This window comes from Eptesicus fuscus, chromosome 11, assembly GCF_027574615.1.
Source record: "Eptesicus fuscus isolate TK198812 chromosome 11, DD_ASM_mEF_20220401, whole genome shotgun sequence".
In the NCBI taxonomy this organism is placed as follows: Eukaryota; Metazoa; Chordata; class Mammalia; order Chiroptera; family Vespertilionidae; genus Eptesicus; species Eptesicus fuscus.
In genome coordinates this window covers 61,137,056-61,160,371 of record NC_072483.1, presented here as the reverse complement: position 1 = coordinate 61,160,371, position 23,316 = coordinate 61,137,056, and the positions used below count along the sequence as shown (strand labels likewise).

General features: G+C 45.9%; 1 pseudogene; it reads left to right on the top strand.

Moving 5' to 3' along the window:
* Positions 1–18,382: 18,382 nt before the first annotated feature.
* On the top strand, positions 18,383–18,707 carry LOC103283450 (heat shock factor-binding protein 1-like; annotated as a pseudogene).
* The last annotated feature ends 4,609 nt before the right edge of the window (positions 18,708–23,316 follow it).

Genomic DNA, 23,316 nt, shown 5'->3' with positions numbered 1-23,316 from the left:
AATGGGGAGTGTTAGGCCAACACCGGCAGGAAGAGGCCACTGGTGCGGTGCTAGTGTCCTGGGGCTGACCTAACAACGCACCACGAGCTGGAGGCTTAACTACAGAAATGTAGGGTCTCCCAGTCCCAGGGCCGGAAGTCTGACCCCGAGGTGTGGGCCGTGCCGGTTCCTTCTGACGGCTGTGAGTGAGACTCTGTGCCGGCCTCTCCCCGGCAGCACCCCTCTGCTAGTGCGTGTGTTCTCCCTGCCTCCACGCTGCCTTCCCTTTGTATGTGTCTCTCTCTGGGTCCACACTTCCCCTTTTATAAGGGCACCAGCATGAACGAACCATTAGCATCCACTCCACTGGCCTCAGCTTAACTTGATCGCCTGCAAAGACCCTGCTCCCAAGTCAGGTCACAGGCCCAGGCCCCGGGGGTGGGGGCTCCAACATCGTTTGGAAGGACTCGTTTTCACCCGTGACAGGGGCTAACACGGTTTCTTTTCCTGACATAAATCACACTTGGCTAGGGCTTCGGCTCTTTTAAACCAGGGCTGTGTTTTGGTTTGCTTTTCTCCCAAACATTTAGTTGGTTTTAAGTGGGGGTAAAATTCATGTGACGTAAGTTAATCATTTAAAAGTGAACCATTCAGTGACATTTTGTCCATTCCCAATGTCATGGAACCATGACCTTTATCTAGTTCCAAGACATTCTCATCACCCCAAAAGAAAACTCTGTGCCCACTGAATACTTACTGTCCATCCACCTGCCCCTATCACAATACTCTACTTTCCCCCGAGTGTACCCACAGAGCTCAGAGCACCCTGGGAGGTCAGCAATACTATCGTGTTAGGGCTCTCCAGAGCAACAAAACCAACAGGGTATATACACACACACACACATGTGCACACACATACACACGCACACACTCACGCATGTGCACACACACAGGTGCGTGAGATGAGGGCGCTGTCTGAGCCCAGTCTGCTCTGTGGTCCACACTGTCACCCCATGCCTGGCTGTCTGTGGCCACACCAGCCTTAATAAGCTGCTGGGCTCTGACATCAGCCCCGACCACGGATGCTCCGCTGAGGGAAAGAGGTGCGCTGGCGAGGGCGCGGGCCGCTGCCATCTCTCTGCCCTGGATCCAGTTCTGCCGCAGCTCAGCCCCTGGGCCCTGCTGTCAGGGTTTGTCCAGGCTGTTGGGCGGCCGGGAACTGTGGGCAATCCTCTGGCAGCGGCTCGGGGCCTCCCATCAGGGAGGTTTCCAGGTTCTGTGCACCCTGACAGTCACCTCCTCCAGGAGCACAGGGTGTCCCTTCCTTTCCTGCCCCCCTGCTCCCCTCATCCCTGCGCTCTGCCACCATGCCCGCACCTCACGCTCCCACCCTCTCCTCCCCACCCCCTGACTCTCTTTGCACTTCCAGGCCTCAAACTTGTCCATGGTATTTGCTAAAGTAAACATGTGCTGATCTTTTGGGCTTCTGAAAATCGCTGTGGAAAGAACAGATCACAGGCCACATGGGCAGGAATGCAAGAAAAATCGCTTTCATTCCTAAAAGTGACAGTACAGGGGCAGTACCAGAGTGGGAGCAGGGTTGGGGGCGGGGGGGGGGGGCGGGCGGCGGTACCACAGCACCGTGGCAGGTGAGGTCCTAGCCGTCATCTTGGTAAGTCCAGTAACTGTCCCAGGCCTGCTGTGTCTTCCCTGCCATACTCTAGCCAGGCACCCACGTGCCCACATCCCCTCACCACCGCCCTCTGGGGTCAGCCCCGTCTGGGTCACTGAAGCCGAGCCCAGCCCACGCCTGCTGGCTGGCAGAGCTTGGGGCCCTCAGTGCCTTCTCCCCAGTCTCATGGGGTCATCGCGGGCCTGGACACCCCAAGCAATGGAGTCACTTTGTGTCCTTTAAAACGCCTACCCTCAATTTCCATTACCGCGGAGGCGTGTGGAAAAAATCACCAGGACACCCTGCCCCCAGCCTGCAGAGGCCTGGACACGCCCCAGCCTTTGCTGAACGGGCCGACGGATTAGAGAAACGCGGAGGACAGAAGGCAGAGTGGATCTCAGGGTTACTGTGCCGCCCTGAGAAACACTCCTGTGGGATTTTTGTGGGATCATTTCATAAGATCTCTAGAGAGAAGAAGGATTTAGACGGACCCACTGCTGAGACGTACACTCCATTTCCCAACGCCCCGATGTCCCGCATGGACACTCATGAGGTGACTGTGGCAGGACTCAGTGGAGAGCATGCTTCCTCTACACTCAGTGCATCCCCAGTAAATAAAAGCAACGGTGGGGAGAAGGAAGCAGATGAAAAATTGAGAACTGGAGAAGGAGATTTGGGGATCCTCAGCCTGATTTCCTGTCAGGGGTGACGTCTAGGGCCTCAAAGGCGACAGCATGTGTCCCGTCCATCAGAGAGCTAGAGGACCCGGCGTGGCTAGCGCCCTGTCCTGTCCCATGCACGGCCTTCCCAGGGGCCCCCAGCCGGGCCGGGGGGAAGCGGCCTGGTCCAGCACAGAGGCCACCACACACCTGCGGGGGACAAGCAGCAGCGAAGGCGCCAGGCGTGTGGAACAAACAGCCCCTCTTCCTGGTGCCTGCCAGCGCGAGTCACCGAGGACGTTCCCAGACGGAATGCAAGCAGTTCACAGCTCAGGACGCTCTTCAAAGGGGAATTTTACAAAATGCCAGTCCGTGAGGAGATAATCGTGGGTTTCCAGAAAAAAATAAAAAAGGAAACCAAGATAGCGGAGCCTTTCTGTTCTCTTTGAAAAGCCACAGGAACCGCAGCAGGAACCCATGTGACAGGAGAAGGCTTCCTGCCAAACGTGGGAAGGGGGCGATGACAGTGTCCCTTCCATCGCTGAGCTCCTCACCGGAAGCGAAGGAGGCCTCTGGGGAGCAGGCTGTTCCCACGGCCACAAGCACATGCCTTTCCAAGAGACAAATGGGGTGACCCGTCAGCCTGCAGTTGAGGTAATAATGCAACTCAGTATTTATGGGGCTTCACAACAAAGCGTCATTAAACACGGGAACGCAGTTAAATATAGCAGCAGCCCAAGAACCACGCGCTCGGCTTTGACAACAGACAAATGAGAACAAGAGATGGCATCTACTCAAAACTCAGCAGAGTTTGGTGTTTTTCTCACCGCGTTTGAGATTTCACGGAGTCTTGTGGGAGATGTAAAAGATGTCAGAAGCCACAAAGGTACCGCTCGCTCTTTGTGGGGTTGGTTTTGATGGCGGCCAGGTGTCCCCACCAGCGTCTCAGCCGTGGGTTTAGCTGCTGTGAGGAGAGGAACCCACGTCCCAGTCCTCGTGGCTGACCATGGCCGGCTTCTCCCTTCCCCACAGCTGGTGAGCTCCATTTATGACCGCATTACAATGGCCCAAGGAGACCCAAAGGACATTTTGAGAAATGGCTTACAGAAATAAACACACAGACTGGCTCCAGGAACCACAACTTTGGAAGCATCAGCAAGACGAAAGCATGAACTGACGCCTTCCACCGGCACTCCTAATTATTTCTCGTGTTCTTCTCTTGGTACTCCTTTTCCCACATCAACAGTAAGCATAATTGCTAAAATGTCATGGAATCTAGAGATAATGATGCAGCTTTTAACTTCTGAAAGTAGTTAAGACGATTCAAGGGCATTCAGGTTGGACTATAGACCTAAAGAGGCCTCCCTCTTCTGAGCACACAAGGTTGTCCCAACCTTAGAAAAAATACAACAAACACAGTCTAGACCAGTTCACCAAATCGCCTGTCTAACTCATTATTGGAGAAAGAATGCTGCCATATAGCCTTTCAATAGAGTGGCAGAGTTAGCATCTGCCCACAACACAGAGCAATAATAGATTAAAGAAGAAACCGACCTGTGGTCATCTCAACTGCTACAGGAAAAGTATCTAGTGACGCTCAATACCTATTAATGAGAAAATGGCTCTCAGCAAGCTGGGAGAAGTGAACTTCCATAACTTAATAGTTTTATACCCAGTACTTGCAGCCAGCCTTATATTCCTGATGGAGAAATTTTAGACACATTCCTCTTAAGATTGGTTGCAAGACAAGAATTATTACTTGATGGGGCTGACCAGCAGGCCCTAAGCGACGGATGAATGATTACTCTGACACACATTTTTTTGTGAAAGAGAGGGCTAAGGGGCTGCTTGGCCTGAGAAACCAAACAGCCCCATTCACCTGCCTCCTCGGGCTTGAACTAAATTTAACTATTACATACTATCAGCAGGGTAAGCATCCTTGAGAATACACACGTATCTGCAGTGTCCTTTAAGCAAGGACGTCTGAAGACTAAGCATAAAGATTCCAGTAAAACACCTGGGGGCTCAGACTTGTTTGGAAAAGTCAAGGCAGGGGCTGCCACCTTCGGTCAACTCCTGTCCTGTGCCTCCCCAAAATTACTGACACTGTTGGTACTGTCAGAGGGCCTGGCCAACAGTAAGAGGAAAGAAAATGAATAAAGAATTAAGAAACTAAAGAGGAAGAGACAAACTATCATCATTTACTGATGGAATAATCCCTTACCTAAAATACTAATGGGCTCGTCGAACAAGCCTTCAACAGCATTTCTCTACATTAATACTAACAACAAAAAAAGTCATAAAAGCAATAACTCATTCACATGAAAAACAGGTTCTTAAGTATTTAGAAACTAGCTTAACACAACGTTTCCATGGTGAAACTTCAAAATTATGATGAAGGACATAGAAAATGATATGAATAATATCTGAATATGTCTTTATTTTGTCTTAGCATTTTGGGGATAACTATTGTATTTGAAGAGACTCCACTTACACTTGACCTTTATACCATGCCCTCTATGTCTGATGGCAATAGTTACCAATAATGCATTGTGTTTATGAAGACTGCTGAGCAAACAGATCTTGAATGCTCTTACCACATACAATAGTAACTATGTGAGGTGATGAATATATTAATTAACTTGACTGTGGTGATCATTTCACAATATATACGTATATCAAAGCACCAAGTTGTACACCTTAAATAGACACAACTTTTATTTGTTACTAGAGGCCTAGTGCACGGAATCCATGCACTTGGGGGGGGGGGGTTGTCCCTCAGTCTAGCCTGCACTCTCTCACAGTCCGGGAGCCCTAAGGGGATGTCTGACTGACAGGGATGTCCCCCTGGGGAGTGGGCCTAAGCCAGCAGTAGGACATCCTGGAGGCAGGAGAGCCTGGCTTCTGGCTGAGCAGTGCTCCCCCTGTGGGAGCACACTGACCACCAGGGGACAGCTCCTGCGTTGAGCATCTGCCCCCTGGTGGTCAGTGCACGTCATAGTGGCCAGTCTTTCCACCGTTGAGTCGATTTGCATTTTAGCCTTTTATTATATAGGATTTGTACCTCAGTAAAGATGGGGGGGTGGAGTCATTCGCAACAACAGACTGGAGGGAGGCAGTGCAGTCACATGGAGCAGTACCTAGAATACATATTTTAAAATAGCTCTAGCAAATCAATTTGAAAATAGGTCAAAACTTCAAGAGCCAACAGGAATAAAATAGGAACACCTTTCACAGGAGAGAAAATGGAGAAAAATATAAGATGATAAAAAAAATAAAAAGATGTTCAATTTCACTAAAAAATAACCACACACACACAATGCATCAAAACAAAAATACACATTTTTTCAGGAACTCATATTGTGATGGGTTGAACTGTGTCCCCCCTAAAACTCACAGGTTGAAATCCTCACCCCCAGTTCCTCAGAATGTGGCCATATGTGGAGATAGTCTTCGAGGAGGTGATTAAGTTAGAAATGAGGTCATTCGAGTGGGCCATAACCTAATGTGACTGGCGTCCATGTAAGAAAGGAGATTAGGACACAGACACACAGCGGGAAGACCGTGTGAAGACAGACTGAGGAGGCAGCCGTCTGCAGGCCCGGGAGAGAAGCCTCAGAAAACACTGGCCCTGCCGACACCTCCATCTCGGACTTGCAGCCTCAGGTCTTCTCTTCCTTCGCAGATCCCGACACCCGGGTCATGGCTCTGTGCAATTTTCATTAATTCCCAGTCCTCCTCTTCCTGAAAGTGAACTGAGGTGATTTACAAAGTACTTATGATATAATAGATGACTAGATATTTGAGGAAATTAGATCATTTGGGAAATACGTACAGGGAGGTAAAGTAAGTGACCACACACCAAAAATACCATCATTTTCCAGTGAGTTGGCACAGGTGGTTGTTTTGGCACTGAGTTTTAGCAAAGAAAATAGGAGAAAATGTCACTGCACATCCAATAAGGCATAATGGGCATCAGGGCAAGTCCAGCCAAGTGCTTCGGTAAATAGCTGCAACTCGTGAGATGGACTAAGGATTTGTTTTTTCTTTCATCACCACCTCGGACTGTATATTGTTAAATTTCCTTTCCATCCCTTCACGGTCTCTTGAACAGAACCCAAATGTTCCGGTTACTTTTGGGTGTTAACAATCCATCCAGTTTAAAGCTTCAGGTGATTTCCATGTCCCCTCTCCTGGGCAAATGCTGGAGGCCGCACTGCCTGCCAGATCAGGGCCAGGGAGGCACACCTGGCTCCTTGCATGTGTGTGGGGAGGAGGACGGATTCTTCACAGGCTTTTGAGTTGATGTCCCTCTCAGTCGTCAAAATAATATTCCCAAGGAGGTGGTCTGACCTGTCACTGGGCTAAATGTGACAGTCGGTGGAGGCAAAGGTGATGACTCCATCGACACAGGTTGGTGACAAAGACAGTCTCCTGTGACACTGGGATTTACGGCTGGAAGTTAATAGATGCAGTTTTTCACATCAAGCATCTTTAAAATGTGGTTTCTATAATATCCTGACACAGTCTTGAGCCTGTTAACCAGCTCTCCTTTCAAGATAAGTATTAATGCAAACCCCAAAATGCGACGGGAAAGGTCCTTGCCCCTTTTGTTACACAGAGTCGGAAATGGACATCTTTTATGTTAAAGGTAGAGAAGAAGTACACATGTAAGTTAAATTTTATGGTTTATGTTGATGTCCTCTCACCTCCGTCATTTTCCAAAGCAGGCGATGATGTTCAATCTCCTCTTCTTATAAGGACACCAGTCAGATTGGATGAAGGCCCACTCTAACAGCCTTTTTTTTAAAATGAATTAACCCCTGAACCCTCCCTCCAAGTACAGTCACAATCCGAGGTCCTGGGGGTCAGGACCTCAACACATGAATGTTGGGGGGACACAGTTCCATCCATAATAGATACGGTGTCATTCCCTACCATGGCTTTGAATGCTGGTTGTGCCCCTTTCTAATTGTATGTCCATGTCCAAATGTATTAATCCCGCTGAACATCCAACCCCACCTCTTCCAGATACACGTAATGGTCACCACCATTCTAGGCACAGGAAGGATTGAATGACATAATATGGGTAAAGTGACCAGCACACTGAGTGGCACATAGTAGGTACTCAAGTAATGTAAGTTCCCTTCCCTTTCATTCTTCCCTCCCCTTCTCTGTGTCTGCAGACAGGAGCCCTGTCTTGAACTTTCACAAAGAGGAATGAGTGTTGCTTGTAATGGCGACGGCAGGTTGCTGTGCCTCGTCAGCTCTGAGGTCTCTGGTCCAGGACCGCGGAAGACCAGAGGGAGGCTGCTACACCAATTATAGTAGGAGACCTGCATTTACGCTCTGGTTCTAAGGAGGAAAATGCAGGCATTATTTTAACTGTGGGTTACAAAATGCTTGATACTAAGACTTCTTGCCTCCTTGAAAGTCACTGATGGTTTACAGAGATACTTCGAGCTATTTGTTTGTTTGCTTTTTTATTTCTCAGGTACTATTTTTCTATAGTTCCTACTTTTTAATTTTTCTCTTGGCTAAGTGTTTTTCATAATTAACATGTTTTCACTTAGCAGATTTATATTTATCAAGTTTTATGTCCATCACTGTTTCTGCTTTTGTAAACTGAGAAATGAGATCCCTCCACCCGCAACTAGTTAAAAACTACGTTAAAATTTCATTGGAACTGTAATGTTTTGTTTTGTTTTCACTTTCGCTCTATTACCTCCATTCTCTTGCTTTGTTTTGAGTTTACTTTAAATGGACAGAAGACTTTGAGAAAAATCAAAGTAACATTTTACAAATAACAGTCTCTCCTTTACCCTTCGCCGACAAATGGAACTCTCTGTGAAGGTTTGTTTGAGTCTCGGAATCTTGTTGCTGCATGTACTTACTATACTCCGCCTATTGCCACCTTTTCGTAAACCCTTGCTGCCTGGGCTCATAAGAGCTTCATTAGTTGTTGTCCTGCGTGTGACTCCAATTTTGGAAATCGACAAATGAATCCATCTGCTACGTGGCCACCTGGTCTCTCCAATGGTGCTCACCAAAGACTCACAGTAAACCCCCTACGAAGGAGTGCTGGTTCACCCATCCAATGGAACTCTGCCTAGAGGACACCTGAGGTCCTCCTCAATCCTGGGTTCCAGCTGTCTACAAGATGCCCCCCTCTCCAAATTAAACTAACGGTTTTAGTTGCCACAGAGTCCATCAACAATCCATTCTGCTTTCATGACCAAATATGGCCAACTTGTTAAGGTATACAGCACTTTACTTTTCCTTCAGAAGGAGTGAAAAAGCACATTAAGCTAAAAATGGAAAAACTCAGGTTGGAAATGAAAATCTCGATGTAAGGCTGGGTAAATCCAACAACATAAACCAAAGAACTGAAAAACAGGCCACCAGGAGTTTTGCCCATGACTTGAAAAACTTTGTCTCTGCTAAGGTAGAATTTGGAGGATGCGGTACCAAGTCCATAGGTAGTTTTATCTCATGCCACTGAGCACGAGGGGGGTGTGCCTTCACAGCACCCAACGTGGGTCTATGCACTGCATGCCTGCGGGGACTGGAACTCCAGTGTGACAGTCAAAATTCATGAGGTGAGTAAGTGAATGAATAGCACGCTAGAATAAGAATGACTAGATTCTTCCATATATGTGGCCTGGGTCGCCATCTGACAGAATCCTCTTTGAGAAATAAAGAAACTGAGACCCAAAGAGGTTATGTGGCTTGGTTGATATCCCACCATGGCAAGACTCTATTTTTGACCCCTGGTGTTCTTTTTCCAAAACCCCATTTTCTTCCTAGTTACCTTGCATGGTGGAGGGGATGCTAACAGGACATATAGCCCCTTCTTTCTCACTAAGTGAGCCACCTGGGACAAAGACTCGGATTCCATCTGTACCAACTCTTTTTATCCATACAATGGGAGGAATGTCTGTTGTACTACTTACCACACTATGGGGAGAAGGTTTCTTAGACGAGACTGTGGGTAGGGTTTGAAAAAGAAAACCGACATTAAATACCAGTGACGGACATTATTTTACTAGCATTTTATTCTTTTCTGTCAACTGGAAGCTACTGAAGGTGACATTTCTTTCATAATTCTGGTACAATTGGATATTTATTAAGAAAACTCTCTCCTGGCTATCTCTACATTCTTTGTTTCATGTTAGAAATCCTGGGTGATGGAAAGAGTGTGGGTTGACCAATGAGTATTGAATTCCACAGGGTAAGGTACCATACCTGGCATGCCAGAGAAATGACAAAACAAAAGATGTGGGTGGCCATGACACCGCCACAACCTCGTGGCCAGCCACAAAGACATAAAGAATCTTAGAGGAAGTTAGGTTTTGGTTACAGGCGACCACAAGGAATTTGCGATCACAAGCTACCACATGGGTGTGATACATCTACTGAGAAGCAGATTTTCTTTGGGCCTATGAGTCATTATCCAAAATCTGTGTTCTCCTTTGAGTGCATGTGAGATGAGATTACCATTTTATGCAGTATCCTTACAATTCTGGAGGAATGGAGTTTCTCTGTAAGGGTGACTTGGGACCCTAAGCTTGTGAAAACTGGGCATACTGCTCACAATGGCATTCTTTTGCTTGTGTTTATTACTTGGGTCGCAAGGCTTAACAATGGAGCTCATTCTCTTTTCAGGAAGGGCATATGGCCAGTGTTCGTCCATGCTACCTCTAGCCATCCCCCAAAACAAGGCCCATTGGTACTAGAGTAGAAGTAATTGGGCCACAGTCTTCAGGTCCAACCTCTAGTTCCAGCTTTAATCCAGACCAGTGCTTTCACACCAAGTGTCTAAGAGCCTGACCTGACCCCTTTTTCGTGGTTAGAAGTCATTTTCCAGCCCAATCTAGAACTGAAATAAGCAAGAATCCCTAATAAATTCCATGTTTAAACAACTCAAAAAATAAATTACATTCATCTATTACAAAACAACAGGGGAAAGAAAACCCTTCCAAGAATTTGAAATGAACTGGCTAGTGAAGCGTAAGCTCTTCTGGTTTGATTTTACTTATAAAGAATATGTTACCTTATAAAACCTGAGTAATAATTCTAAATGAACTCATGCAGGCACTCAACAAATATTTATTCGCACTTCCTATGTGCTGGCCTCTGTTCTGCATACTGGGGATACGGTGGTAGGAAATTTAAAAAGAAAAACAAAAAATCCTACAATCCTAAAATCACAAGAACCATAGAAACAAAGACCCAGGGTGGACTCCCTTGGAAAGCATAAGTTGTGTTAGGGGATTTCAAAAGGACTTGTTAATATACATAATTAACTCCTCAAAAATACTTTCAAATTGGCAGGAATACAGTTTTTTTTTAATATTTTTTATTGATTTTATTACAGAGAGGAAGAGAGAGGGATAGAGAGTTAGAAACATCGATGATAGAGAAACATCGATCAGCTGACTCCTGCGCACCCCCCACTGGGGATGTGCCCGCAACCAAGGTACATGCCTCCGACCGGAATCGAACCCAGGACCCTTCAGTCCAAAGGCCGACGCTCTATCCACTGAGCCAAACCGGTCTTGGCAGGAATACAGTTTTGATGATGCATGAGTCTTCCAAATATGACATAGACTGGCTCATATTCATATTTCCTATTAAATATTCTATGAAAAAAATTACCCTTCCACCCACCCCTTGGTTTTATTTCCAGATGAAACGAGTAAAGCTGAAGATATCAGGAGAGTGGGAAGTGATTGCTACCACTGTGTTCTCAGACGCAGCCCAAGTGCCTTGCGTCGTTCAGCTCTGAGTGAGCACCAGTCCACTGTGCTGGTGACAGTCCCGAGTGACAGAATGCCTTTTGCCTGTGACACTATGGCAGAGTGTGGGTGGGCCGATCTGACCTCTCCGCCCGCCCCTACTCCCCTGCCTGCCTTTCCTGTAGAGGCCACAAGCAGGGACGTGCCCTCGAAAGGGTCCCACCTGGGGTTTAATCCTCTGTGGTCATCATCTTAACATTCTCAATAATTTTCTCTTTGAATTTGTGTTTTATGCATGAAATCCAATGGGACAATGGAGAGTGCTCTCGGAGACAGAGCCTTTGCTCACCTCCCCTACATGTTCTCACCCAGGCTCGGTAGGTAACCGCTGGTGAGGTCAGCGGGTGCACCCTGTGAGCATCTGCACTTACTTCCTGAGCATCCTCACCTCACAGCAGGAAACTGCAAATGGAAACACCTTGGCAGGTAGCTGGAGAAACTTCGGAAAAAAGGGAAAGCTTGTCCCCTGCTTTTTGAAGGAGGGGTTCCGCGTTTTCCCCTGCGGTCCTACGAATGATGTGGCCAGACTGGGTATTAGCCAGAAACTAACTCAGAGGCCTCCACAGGCCCCACCTCCTGATAGCATCATCTTTGGGGTTAGAATCTCAACTTGTGATGCTTGGGGAGGACACATAGTAGGTATAACTGACAAATAAAAATACGTGGCCTCATGTTTTATTGCACAAATACATTGCGAAATAATCACCAACACCAAGCTAAGTGACATAACCATCATCTCACAAAGTGACCGTGTGTGTATTTTTGTGATGAGAACACGTAAGATCTCCCCTCTTAGTAAATTTCAAGTATACATTACAGTACTGTGAACAATACTCACATTGTTGAACCTTAGACTTCCAGAACGAACTTACCCTGCGTAACTGAACTTTGTACCCTTGACCAACATTATTCCCTCACCCCTGGCCCCTCCAACCACCATTCTACTCTCTGCTCCTGGCATTTCACTCCTTCAGATTGCACATATAAGTGAGATCCAGCAGTATTTGCCTTTCTATAAGGAATATGATTTAGCCTTAAACAAAGAAGACACTCCTTCATCAAGGGTACAAGGCTGCAGTTGTGTGGGGTGAGTAGAGAGAGCTAATGTCCGGCATGCTGAGGATAGTTAATACTGCAGCGGATACTGGAAATTGGCTGAGAAAGTAGATTCCTGGTGCTCTCATCACACACAGAAATGGTAGTTGGGAGGAAATGACGAATTAGCTGACTGCAGTCATCATTTCGCTACGTAGATGTATATAAAATCATGATGTGGTACATTTTGCATATATACAATTTTAATGTAAAAAGGAAAGAAAAAGAAAGAAGTCCTAGCATTGGCAACTGCATGGGTGGACCTGGAGGACACTGTGTTAAGTGAAGTGAGCCAGTCCTTTTCAAACTGGACTCCAGGAGGTCACTGCAAAGTGATTGATGCTGGCACTTGGAATGCGTCTATGAGACGTTTCTGGAATATAGAGACGGGTACGTTCAGCTACTCAGAGGTTGGCTCTTCCTGGAGTAAATTGTAGGGAGACTGACATTACAGGAAAGAGGCTGGTTATTGCCTGGTTCCATGGCCTGCAGTGTCTTTCCGCATGTTGTCTCAGCCTCCCTGACTGGTCCCACCCCAATGGATTCCCGCAGCGCCAGCCGCAGCTGCCCAGCTCCGCTGCCCCCGCCTGACTTCCAGCCGTTTGGGGATTCTGAGGCCGTAGCTACGTGACATCAAAATAACCCATCAGCTTCAAAAATTAACAAGCCAAACAATTACAAACAAAACAGCTGCTTGAACCAACTGTGTGTTTTTTACCCTTTAACGGGCATTTCATCCACTGACAACTCTAGAAAGAGTCTTCGGGTGCGAGCTAAATAATGGATTTTTTGTGCTGGGAATGACTCCATGGAGAAGGTGATTGACGCCTCCATGGTCTTGGGGAGGCAAGGATGTAATTAAGAAGCCAGCTGATGTGGGCTGACAAATCCCCCTCTGACTTCCTCACGCTGATGCCCGGAATAAATTTCATTCTTGGCATTTAAGCCAGCCTCCGAATTAACCCTTTCCTTCATGTGCCCTCTTTTTCAGTGTTTGCATTTTCCCTGCCTTTTTAGAGGTTAGTTCCAGTGGTGTTGTCATTCAGGCCTTAGTGGGTTATCTATTAAAGGATTATCCGTGACTGTCGTTAATCTGTTTAGAAATTTTGGTCTTTAATTGGTTTGTTGTTCAATGAAATAAAACCTGTGCAGGATTTAAAAAATAAAAATCAGGCAGAGTAATAGTGAAAGACAACAAATTCCCACTCCCTTCCCTGCCCCCCAAGCCTTGCTCCGAGGCAACAGCATTTCACAGCTTGTCTTTTTCCCAATGGCTGTCCCATATACCTAAATACTATTCATATGCCACTCAGTTCTGATTGGTCCACCTTTTATTTTCTGTTGGTTTTCTGTTATGATATAACTTGAAAAATCAACACCCCCCACTTCCTTCCACCCAATATAGTCACATCACTACTTAGTCACTTTCACAAACATGACCCGCAATAAACTTCTTCCACTCCTAGTTGTGTTTCGATGTCTGCTTCCCAACAACCCAATTAATACAGTGGTACCAGGAGCATCCGAGAAAACAGGCGGTAACGTGGGGATTGAATGGCATGATTCAATATCAGAAAGATCTCAGTCCTCCTTACGTTAATTTGCAAATGTCAAAATGCCAATAAAAATATCAGCAAGAAGCTTTATGAACCTAGGAAAGTTGATGCTGATGTTCATGTAGAAAATGAAACAGGTAAGAATAGCTAAGGAAACATAGGGAAGAAAAAAATCCACGTGAGGGTCTAGCACTTCCAGACATGAAGATGTTCTAAAAGGCCTCTGTAAGCAAAGCAGTGTAGACTGGATCATGAATAGATAGACAGACAGATAAGTGGAACAGAACAAATCACCCAGAAATAGTTCCAAGTACGTCTAGAAATTTAGTGTATGGTAAATATAGTATTTCAAATCACCAGAGCAAAGATGAACTTTTTAATAAACGGTGCCAGGGCAACTAGGTAACCATTTGGGAAAATATAAAATTAGATCCTCACCCCTCACAATAGGTAAGAATCAACTCCATATGAACCAGAACTCTAGGCGAGAAAGCTCACAGCCACGAACCTACTGCATGTAAATGTGAGTGGATTCTCTTTCATCTCAGTGGAGACCAAGGCTTTCCAACTGTGAAAAAGGGGAAAGCAATAAAAGTCAGGACTGATAAACTTGACTCCATAATATTAAAAAAATATTTCACACAGAAAAATATCACTATAAATAAAACTAAAAGAAAATTGACAATTAAGAGATATTAACAACATATATCGGGGTAAAGGATAATATCTCTAATATAAAGAATTCTTTAAAATTGAGAGGGAAGTGGCCAGAACTCTGATAGAAAAATGGGCAAAAAGCATGAGTAGACCACTTACATACAAAAATTATAAAAATGATCCCATAAACATGAAACCATTTTCAGTTTCACGCATAATAAGAGAAATGCAAATTAAACATGGAGATTCCATTTCTCACCAATCAAACTGACAAAAGTTCAAAAGGATGACAATACAGTGTATTGGTGAAACTGCAAGAAACCAGGCTTCTCCCATGTTGCCGACAAGAATGCAAATGGGTACAACCCTTATGGAGGAGAATTTGGCAATTTCTAACAGCCTATATGCACGTTTACCTGGTGATCTAGAAACTGACATATAGAGACAAGGTTGTTCATTCTATACTATTTGTAATTGGAAGCAATCTAGATGCCTGACCTAAGAGAGTGGATGAATTAACCATGGTATGCCTATGTCATAGAGTACTATGCAGCTGTACCAAAGAATGGCAAAGATTTCCATAAAACAATATGGAGGGATTTCTAGGAGACATTATTATGTTGAGGGGGAGGGTCAAGTGCATAGGAAGACTAAGGTATGTTACCATCTATGTAAGAAAAAAGAGAAAATAAGAAAATATACACGTATCTGCTCACTTGTGCAAGACGACACACAGAAAGGCTGAGCCAGAAACGAATGGCATCGGTTACCTCCAGAGAACCAGGTGAAAAGGATGGGGAAAGGAATATGCCTGCGAGTTGGTTCTGACTTTTGGAATCAGATTAATGTTTCATATACTTGAATGAGAACAATAAAGCCTAACCATGAAGTACAAGCAGAAACAAATGAACTGAAGTATTACGTGATTACAAATGAATAACAAGCACAGTGAAGGATGAGGAGGGAGTTTGTACCCAAATAACATTTCTACACATGATTTTAAATCTACATTCCTGGGCTAGAGATAGAAAGAACAGCAAACAAATACTGAACTCTAGCTATGAGGTATGTTTTGCTCAGTAGTATGGGTTAGCACTCCTGAAACTATATATTCCAGCATCGAGGAAATAAGTAAATACACAGAGGGTTGTGGGAGCCAGATTTCTCATTATCTGAGAAGGAAATTTAAAAAATATGGAAAGAAGAAAGGTTAGAGTGAACCCTGAAGTGATGTATTAGAGGTGTCAATATGAACACATGGTTTTAAAGATAGATGATAGCTGGATGGATGTATAGATAGATAGATAGATGGATGATAGATAGATAGATAGATAGATAGATAGATAGATAGATAGATGATAGATGATAGATGATGGATGATAGATAGAGTGGATGATAGATGATGGATGGATGGATGGATGGATGGATGGATGGATGGATGGATGGAAGGATGAACAGATACTGATTTTTTTTCTCTGTCCCCTGAGAGAGCATAGAAGCAATGACACCAAGTGGTAATAATCAAACATATTACCCAGGTCTTCAGTTTCTAAATACCATTTCCCATGAAAAAAAAAAAACCAGAGTTCTTCAAGAAATAGCTGTTTTGGGGTCTGAAGATGAAAAAGGTCTTGTAAAAGAACCTGGGACACCCTGTATCTGAATATAAGGATTGTTCGAAGAATGATGGGGCATGTTAAAGGGACCTGGGGCCATCTTCAAAGCCCTCCCACTGGCCCCATCTGGGACAATTGGGCATCAAAACAAATAAGGATAAAATACTGAAAGACACAAACAAACAACGGGAGAAGAAAAACAAAATCTCTTTCTGATGGTAAAATGCCAGCTAATACATGTAAAAGGAATCATGAAATTAGAAAAATCACCAGGTGGCAACCATCATAATAAATACTGATTGAAGATGTAACCGGTGACTTGATAAGCTTTTATCATTGTAGTAATGGTATGGGAACACTGCCGAACTTGATGAGAGAGAAGAGGACTCATGGAACCAGATCAAGAAGGCTCGTCCATTGTGAAAACTCAGATTGGGAGAGAGCTTAGGCCAGATGGCTGACCTGACAACAAGAGATTTATTTGTTCACTGGACAGCCCCTTTCAGTTGCACCTTATTGCTCTGCACATCAGAGAGGGTGCCCTATAGGCCAGAGGGAGCTGTGGGGATGTGCATTGCCGGGAGCTACCAGACCAGTCCAACTGCTTTGCAGCTTTGAAGGGTCGCCTGGGTAGCAAGCTGGCTGGAGGGAGACAGCGTTCTGCAAGCCTGTGGGGTGAGTGGTGCTTAAACAGTCCCCAGATTATCACTCCCCCCTCAGAAACAGCCCCTGGGATTCATTAGCACCAACAGCCTTGCCTCTTTGAAAAGCACGCAATCATAATTCTCAAATGGCAGGCTTTGCGTCCCTGCATGCAGAGGGTCTCCTGTGGGTTGCAGCATTTTTATGACATTAGATGTTTCTTGTCACTGTTCAAATGAAACATATCGAGGCAGTCCTGGGGTGGGCACCATATGGCTAGCTCCCTGCCCTGAGTGACACTAAGGGGAATAATGACATTCTTCCAGATCTGACTCCATCACTTTAATCACGGAAACGTAAGCACTCCTGCTGCTAATCCCAGCTCTGGGCTTCCCGGCTCCCGAAGTCAGCCTCGTAGGGAATTCAATTAATGAGCCAGCCTTGCGGAATAACTTACTCAGTCGTTACAACTGGGAAAACAGATTGGCAGCGAAGAGGAATGGAAATTGTAGGTTTCCTACTCAGCCTCCTTTGTCCCTGCGAGGGAGAATGGGGGTTTTGTTTTGGTTCGATTGTCAAGTCAAAATTTCCACTTTCTCGTCTCTTCACTGGCTACCATCTGTTCAGCGAAAGGGCTGTGACGATTCTAACTCAGTGTCTCGTTTTTTGGGATGTTTAGAAACTAAAGAAACCCCAAACTTAAATTTTGCATTTTAATTTAATGTTAATAGGAGTTAGAGGTAGCATCCAAAAAGATTTTCTTTTATTTAATGTTCTGAAATCCTTTCTCTCGATTCTTCTTTAAACTGCCCATTTTATGAGTTTCATTTATCTCAGAAAAAAAGCAAACATGCTGTTTTTCTTCTTCTCTTTTAAAACGGAAGAAGAGTTATATAACCACATGGAGAAAGCATGGAAAGCAGAAAGTACCGCCCACAGCCCCCGTGTCAAAACACGAATGTCTGGTGTTGGCCCCGTCTTTTTTCCCACATTCACCATTTCCCATTTTTACATGTTGGTTTCTCTTAGGACTTGTGAGCGTAGGCAGTCATTTCTGCCCTACAGTAGTCTGTTTTAATTTCGTATCGCTTTTTTATATTTGATTTTTTAACGCTTTCATCCATTTAGAAGTTACTTGGTGAAAGAGGCCTTTTCCCTCCCCCTGCAAGGAAGCACCAGGAGCATCCAGGGGGGTCCCTGGGGTCCCACACATGTCCCTGTTGTGTGACAGCCACCCACCTCCCCCCGTGTGTCCGGGACGATTACTCCTGCCAAGATAAAGACTCCTCTTGCTTGTTGACCCCGGACACAAGGATTTCCAAGCAGCAAGCACAGCTCGTAGTTCATGGGACTCAGGCCCCCTGGCTAGGGGACACCCCACATAGGGGCAGAACATGTTGTGCTGCAGAGGTCAGAGTTGTAGGGACAGGAGTCACCCCAAGTCCCCTGGTGGGTCACAGGAGGTCAGGGTAAGGGAGGCCACTCCTACTTCACCCTGGGGCACAGTCTCAGGCAGGGCACCCACTGCAGCCTGGAGAAAGCACCCACCCTCAGAGCACCCCCTCTCAGCTGGCGTCTCGCTCTGCCTCGCAGGCCATCTCTGCACTCCGTTAGGTGTGATTTGTAACACACGGACAGATCTCATGCTCATGGGCTCGCCCCACGCTTCCTCCATCCGCCTGTCCAATGCTGTGCTGTGCGGGGCTCCATGCTTGTGGATCAGGTGCTTCCAAAGCACCCAGGTGCTGGTCTGAGACAGCGGCGCCAAGCAGGGGAGCAGGGAGATGAGACTGAGCCCAGGACCCTGCAGGATCCCAGCTCGGTGGTTCAGACACTCCTCCAACACACGGGAGATCAGCCTCAGCCCACGTCCGGCCAGACCCCTGGAGGAATAGATGGCATGAATAGTGGCATTGATGACCTGGAGAAAAACCTTGTCCCCATGGCGACACAGGCCAGGCAGGGTGCAAGAACTGGAAAGTGAAAACAGGATGGCGGCCACGCAGGAGAAGAAGGCTGCTGACCCACACTGAGGTCTGGAAGGTGGTTTTCTCAGCCAAGAGAAGACCCTGGGCTTTGCGATGAGCTGCTTCGTGTAGTCAGGTTTTATACTAGAAAGCGTGCGTTCTTCTTATCACATTTAACTAGTTTATAGAATGATTTTTTTCCCTTCCAGTTTTTTTTAATCCTCACCCAAAGATATGTTTTTATTGATTTTACAGAGATAGGAAAGGAAAGAGAGAGAGAGAGAGAGAAAAAACATCAATGTGAGAGAGAAATATTGGTCAGTTGCCTCCCGTACATGCCCATCCAGGGATCAAACCTGCAACATTTTGGTGTATGGGATGATGCTCCAACCCACTGAGCCACCCAGCCGGGGCTTCTTCCCAGTTTCTTGAACATGGTAACTTCCCATCTTGGACCTTGGGCAGTTGTGCTGTTAAAAATTAAATACTAAGATTTTGGTAGTTCCTGCCTAAAATTGTCAAAATTTTTGGTGTACTTTTGTGAAGTCATTTCCCCCCCTATTATTCCTTTTGTAATAATAGCTGTTTGATAAAACTTGCAGTGCAATATTTTTATTAGACAAATAGTAAATTCTTCTATTATTAAAAAAATTCTTCCATGTCCTCCGGTATACAAACCACAGCTGTGCTTTCAGGGGTGGGGTAGGCTGTCTCCAGAACCGAAAGAAGCTTCCCAGGGGTCCCGCTTCCTTCTTTTGGGGAAAGAATGCAACAGGCAGCGAATTGCCTTTCAGTCGAAGGAATTCTGAATGTGCCCCTTACAACTGAGTGACAGGTCCCCGGTCTTCATGATGCTGCCAGCCGGGAGCACATGTCTTGCCCAGGTCTTCTGCACCAGCACCTCCTGCTCATTGTTCCATGACGTCATCACTTCAGTAAATTAATATCACGTGCAGCTGGAGGTCTAGAGGGGGCGAAGCTCTTTGACCCATGTGCTGAAAGAGATCAGGAGAGTTAATACAACTCCTGGGAGAAACTGCGATTGTGTGTTATTGTCCATAACAGGTGAATATGAATAGTTTCAGATCCTCTTTCCTAACTGAGATAGAAGAATGCATTCGCCAAGTTGATGGCTGTGTAACACGAGGCTGTATTAATCCAGCAGTGACACCAACGCAGCAGCTGCACTGAGGCTACTGCTGGTGGAAATGGCAGTAGTTACCCTCCAGATCCACATGGCAGGAGCCAGATGGGCAAATTAAAAGGGATTATGATGGGGGCCACCACCCCTGCACTTGAGGTCTTTCATGATGGCACTGATGTCTCCCATAGGAAGTGACAGTATTTCTTATTTATTATCTGGGGCTGGGGAAGGAGGCGGTGGGGCTTCCACTTAACCATGCTTTGGATGCTGGTCGCCCCACACAGCCTGCTGCTTGGTCGTTTGGTCGCCCCTCACTAACCCCCCTGCCGGCCTGGTCGCTCCACACAGCTATGATATTCATTTCATCAACCAATGAACCAATATGGGGCTTTCTCCAACAGCGGAATCTCTCAATCCCAATGATACAGTGAGGAAGGAGGACAATGACCACCAGAAGGAGTCACCAAACCACTGGACACTGTCTAAGTTGGACTTGGGCCAGGATGCCATTTATTACTTGGTTCCCCTATGCCCTCACTCCAACAGAGGACACTTTGGGTCTCTGAGTATCAATGTCAACACACAAAGTCCTGGTATTCTCCTCTGCACGGTGTCTAGGCACTTGAGTAAATGGCCATAGTTCCTTTGAGGGAAGCCTGGAGGGTTGTTAAAGCATATAGTAGTGATAATATTGGGGAGCCTGCAGGGCTCTTCAATCAATGGGTCCAAGGCTGAAACCTGGGTCAGGTTCCAATGTTTGTGACATTTTATTGGAGAAATGGCCCTCAGCCTCCTGCTCCTGTGTTCTTGCTTTCTTTTGATTTTATGCATGAAACACACCACTGTTGGAGGCCCACCCATCTTCCCTTAGGGTGCCATGTTTTATTAAGTATGAAATATTAAATACAATTATTTGCAGGCCATGCCCCTGGCTGCCGCTCCAACTTTACTGGTTGTTCTCATAATTGTGACCCTCTGGCTCTGGCTCTGGTGGTGAGGTGCTAGCCCACAATCTCTGTTGCTTCAGAGCCTCCAATGTCTGTAAAAATCACTATCAATGAGCCCAGCTCTGTGACAGCTTCTCCTACTATTAGCTTTGGCCGAGGGTGGCTCCAAGGAGAAACCAATGGCTCCCATGGGACAAGGGGAAATGCCTGAGTTGTCGTGGCAGATGGTGGATGGAGGGATTAAAAAGCTCAGGAGAGCCCTTGCTGGGTGGCTCAGTTAGTTGAACATCATCCTGTGCACCGAAAAGTCACAGGCTCAATTCCCAGTCAGGGCCCTGGGGTGCTAGAGGAGGCAGCCAATCAATGTTTCTCTCTCACTCCCTCTCTAAAATCAATAAAAACATACTTTTAAAATTTAAAAAAAAAAAGCTCAGGAGAGTGGGCATGCTGGAGTGGAGCAAACGGGGCGAGCATCCCTTAAACTTCTTAGTGATGCAGGTGTCCCTCTCACCACACATTCCTGACGGCCTTGCTGAGCAGCATGTCCCCAGTTCTTCCCGTGGAACATGGAACATATCCCCTCATGAGTCTTCTGACCTCTACCAACCCAACAGGGAGCTCTGGAGTGGAGACTGTCCATTAGGAGAGTCCTGTCTTGGGCAGCAATCACCCTGACTGTGTGCTCTCATTGGCTGGGGGCTGGCCAAGAACAGTGTGTCCTCTTGTCCAACATCGAGGCAGGCCTGGAGGGCACGAACTGCTGGGGGCCCACAGCTAAGTGACCAGTTCTTTTGCGAAGGAATATTTAAGCAGCAGATCTCCACAGTTGCTACATCTCTGCTACAATTATTAAGTGTTTCCATATTTATCTGTATGTTTTTAAAATATTTTTCTCATGTTTTCAAAGAACTATATTACCTTTATAGTCACAAAAAATCATAAATGTATTTTATAAAAATTAACTGATCGGTTTGGCACTTTTCCCACTATACCTTGCAGTCATTGGTGACCTTGGAAAAGGCAGAGTTGCCAAAATGGAAGGCAGATTAAAGGAAATAAAGAAGTAGCTGGTATCAACTCCCTGATCAGTAACATGGCTATTAAATCACTTCCTCGTAGACTTTTATGATGATCCATGAGACATCTTGCATTATCTTCCACGGGAGGTCTGCCGTGGCAGGGTGGGGGGTCACGGTGCTTGGGCATCAGAACAGGAAGAGATTGTGGCATTGGTGAGGAGCCATCTACCATGACAAGAGGCAATACTGAAGGGTGGGCACACAAATGGAGCCAAGTTCATGAGAAATTGAGGTTAAATAAGGGATGATCTCTGCAGGAGCCTCTGGAAAGATAGAAACACTATGAGCTGCTGAAATAATCGTTGCCACAGAACCGAATTTCCCTGCTCCCCCTGGCTGCTCCAGAGGGCTTGTCTGCAGTGTTGGGCTGGGAAAGCCCCTGAAATTCTCATTACTGTCCATCCTATCTTACTTCCCTCGAGAAGAGGAAATCACCCATTCCTACCCTGGTTCTATAAACAGGTAAATCAAGAGAGAAATGCCACGTTATTTTCTTAAGGACACATGTTAAATAAGCTGCCATGTTTTTCTATGGTAAATCGGAAATGACCCTAGTTTGTCTTGAGTACATGAATAAAAAATGAAAGCTATGTCTTCTCTCTGACTTCATAGCCAGGACTAGTAAATGATTCATCTCAGGTCCTTTTTCTCTTGTTAGATATATTTCCTGACTTATCTCTAGGTATTTTGTTTTGCTTTATAAATTTTAACTCTTAAGATGCCTTGAAGCTAATGGAAATAGAAGTATAATTCTTCAGTTAAGAAAAAATCCTGTTTTGTGGAGCCAATATGAAGATTCATGAGTTAATATTTACACAGAACCTAAGAACATTGGTGAATAGGATTTTTAATACAGAGTCATAACCTGCAGCATTATAATAACCTCTTCCAATCTGGAAGCTGGAGCACTCTTGTTTCCTCATTAATTCCCAGTTAGAGGAGGCAAGGCTTACAGCTGTCACGTTTTTCTGAACCAAATGAACTTTCCTTAGGAACCTACCAATGGGCTCCTTACAAAGCACAATAAAGGGGGAGAGCAATCTGGGACTTTGGAGATCTCGTTCCTCATCTAGTCTTTGTGGTGACTGACCCACCAGAACAGCCCCAAAGCTCTCCTTTCCCTAGGCTTCAGTCTCCTGGTCTATACTAATAAAAGGGTAATATGCTAATTAGACCGGGAGACCGGACATCTTTCTACCAACCAACTTCCTTCTGGACAAAGCCACAGTGGTGGGGGCTGAGGCAGAGGTGGTTAGGGGTGATCAGGCCAGCAGGGGAGGGCAGTTGGGGGCCATGAGGCCAGCAGGGGAGCGGTTAGGTGGTGATCAAGCCAGTAGGCAGGCAAGTGGTTATGAGCCTGTAGTCCCGGATTGCAATAGGGATGTCCAACTGCGGGTTTAGGCTCCATCCCGGAATGGGGTCTAAATCGGCAGTCGGACATCCCCCAAGGAGTCCTGGATTGGAGAGGGTGCAGGCCAGCCTGAGGGACCCATCCCCCATGCATG